Below are 3,539 nucleotides of genomic sequence, written 5' to 3' on the forward strand. Positions count from 1 at the left end.
CCAAGAAACAGGTACCATGGTTGGCCTGGAGATAGAAAAATAAAAGATCCAGCTCTTCCCTTCAAGGAGTTAACAGTGTAGTGGAGGAGATGGACATGTACAACAAAAATTGAAATGCTATGTGGCAAGTGCCTTGATGGAAGTATGCACAGGGTCCTGAGGAAACATAGGAGAAGGCACCACTGTAAGTGACTTTGAACTCAGCTTGGGCTCCCTTACTGTTCCCCAGAGGTGTTAGCGAATGAGCTTGTCTTAAAGAACTAGTAGGGGTGTCAAGGAGCAAATGGCCAGTAGAGGGAACCGCCTTGCAGAGGTGAAGGAGGAAGAGGGAACATGGTCTACTTGGAAAACAGCAAGTCCTCGCCTGGGATTGGAACATAAGGGACCTGTTGGGAGATGGTGCAGAATGATGCTGGAAAGGCCTGCAGGGCCATAGCATGAAGGGCTTGGTTCCATGCTAAGGATCTTGAATTTTTTCCTTAAGATGGTGAAACATATTGAAAGGTTTTAAGAAGATTTGCATTTAGAGAAATAATTTTGATCATGGTATAGAGAATGGATTGTAGCAGGGAGGTGATTTGGGAGGTTCTTGGAAGGTAGTGAGGACCGATGTAGTAGCAGAGGAGATAGAGGGAAATGGAAATGCAGGGAAAATATTGAATTAATCAAATGGAGAGGACACTAGTGGATTGGATGGAGCTGGGGTATAAAAATGGGAAGGAAGGAGTCTCTGATGACTCCAAGGTGCTTTGGGGAAGCTTGATGCATGATGGTAGCATTCATTGAGATAGAAAATTCCAAAGCGACAGTTTGAGAGGTGAGACAGGTGGTAAATTTAATTTTAATGTATACATTCAGAGTCTAGATAAGTGATTCACCTTGGACTAAAGGGACATCTCCTTCTATGAAGTTGGGCAGGAAAAGGGTGAGAATACGCATAGTCATAAATAATTCTCTAAATAGTGTTTTTAAATCTGCCAGCTCATTCTTAAGAGTCAGTGAGTAACCCTAGATGGTTTCATCAATTAGGAAAAATTGGTAACAGACAATAGAAATAGAGTAGTAAGTGACACTATATTATTAATAATTTAAATGCCAGTAATGTGCTCAAACCTTTCACAGAAGAGGGATTACAGTAAAACACCGGTTACGTCCTGATTCTGTTTTCACTGAATGCTTGTCTTAAAAAAAGAAGAGAATGGCCCTACGAACTCAATTTGGAGGAAAAGAATTATTTTTGTGGTTTAATTAACTAGATGCCTCCAGTTTAAAGCACAACTCTCAGAGCCTTTGAACCAGTTCTAAAAACAAGTAAATACATGAAATGTAAAGACTGATCTTTCTGGTTACATTCCATGATGCAGTAATTCCAAATGCAGGCAGATTTTCCCGACTTCAGCATCACACTAGGCATTTTAGAATCATTGTCTTCCCACTGATATTTCTGGCACTTGCACCCCTGTGGCCAGCTGGCTTACCACAGATTGGCCTTTCCCAAGAGAGCTGCTGTTGCTGATCCCGACCTACGAAGAAACCACTTTTCTAAACATGTTTAAACCTTTAAATATGTTGGTATGAATACAATTATAATCATAGACAGAAATTCAAGTGGTTTTCATTTTGACTTCATTTTGGCTCTCTTTTCCTCCCAGATAGCTGTGGAAACATAAATGTTTGTGTGTGAGACTCCCATCTGGTTACTTCTTGAGAACCTGGAGTTTGGTAAAAATAAATATTCAATATTTTTCTAACACTAGGTTTTCCAGAAAATCCTTGGCTGGTGATGTTGAGGGACATTTACTGGGTCATCTTCAGTTTGCCTACTTTAGGGCTTATTTATTATGACTTATTCTTAAACATAAATATAGATTACCTGGTTGAAAAAACATTCCCCATTTTAGGAAACAATTCTGAGATGAGGCAAGAGAATATGTGAGATAAATTCAGGGTGCGTTGCAGAGAAGTAAATACCACAGATGCCCCAGTCAGGATTTCTAGTTCCCAAAAGCTAACTAAGTTTTTAGATGAAAAACCCAAGATGTCGTCTTGTTCCAGAATAGCACCAGGGTATAGACCCCTTGGGGGTGGGGGGGTTCCTCCCCAGGGATGCTTCTGAAGGACAAAGGGGTTGGAAAATCAGGGAGCGTTCTCCCCAGGCAGCAGAGTCTGGAGAAAGCAGCACAGGATTTGGGCATGGACACGTGAGGATTCGAGTCCTGCTTCTACCCAAACTGAATTACCAACCTGAGAAAATCACTCCTCTCTCATCTCTGGGTTGGGGATAATATTATCTATGGAGTACAACTGTTATGAGGATTAAATGTCATGTAAAAGCCTCCAGCAGAGAACCTTTATCTTAATAGGTGCTTGGTAATAACACTCCATTTTTTTATCTACCACTATGGAAAAAAGAAATCCTACCAATGAAATTATGATGCAATACCTTAATAACAGTCCAATGAGTAGTGTTTTACCAAAATGTCTTTTATCTATTCTGAGGGATTTAGCAATTTCTTTCTGACTTTAGGTACTTTGCATGTTATGTGACAGGTAATTCTATAGATTGGTATCTATTTCAGCAACACAGTGAAACATGGCTTTATTACGTGTTGATATCTTCCTTTCTTAGGTAAAACACTTAGTGGTTGCTTTGCTTGACCATATGGAACCGTGGTCATTACTCCAATGTTGGCTCTTTGGTTCACTAATGTCACATTTCATCCCAATCCTCTATTTCTGTGCTTTTCTATGTACATGATAAATTTTTGTTTCAAAGTCAAACCATAATTTGTTAAGACATACTAAACAGCAGTTTACATACTGAACATGTAGTGTCAACCATGTACACAATTCAGTTGCAGTTACAACACAAAGAGCTGGGGCCCAGTTCAAGTGATACCTGGTCACAGTCATTCCTGGTGGATGACGATCGCAAAACACCACTGATTGTAAGACACTTCCCAATTTCAGAACTGGTAAATAATAGGAGAAAAAATGCAAATAAATGATCAAAAGTAAGTATTAATTTAAGGGTTCCACAGTATTCAAAATTGTATGTAAAAGTTTTGTGAACAGTAAATCATATGGCAAATATAAGAAATTTTAAAATCTTTCAAAATGCACCCATTCTCAAAGGTATGAGATCAGCCATTCCTGTGCGTGCTTACCCTCTGTATTAGCCAGGGTTCTCCTTGTTCTATTCAGGTCCCCATAGATTGGATGAGACCCACCCACATTGGTGAGGGTGGATCTCTATTCAGTCTACTGATTCAAAGTGCTAATCTCTTCCAGATACACCTTCACAGACACACCCAGAAATAAGTTTTACCAGCTATCTGGGCATCCCTTGGGCCAGTCAAGTAGACATATAAAATTAACCACCACACCCTCTGTTTTGATGGAAATAGAAATAGCTAATGTCCACACAACAAGCCATGTTTCTGGTGCCTCTGTGCCTCCCTTCCTGTACTCTCCTTTATCCAAGTACCCTGCCCTGGCAGGGAAGCTCCATAGGGAATGGACTAAGATGGCAGGGCTGA

The sequence above is a fragment of the Leucopleurus acutus genome (genome assembly GCF_964270905.1).
Source record: "Leucopleurus acutus genome assembly, chromosome: 5".
Lineage (NCBI taxonomy): Eukaryota > Metazoa > Chordata > Mammalia > Artiodactyla > Delphinidae > Leucopleurus > Leucopleurus acutus.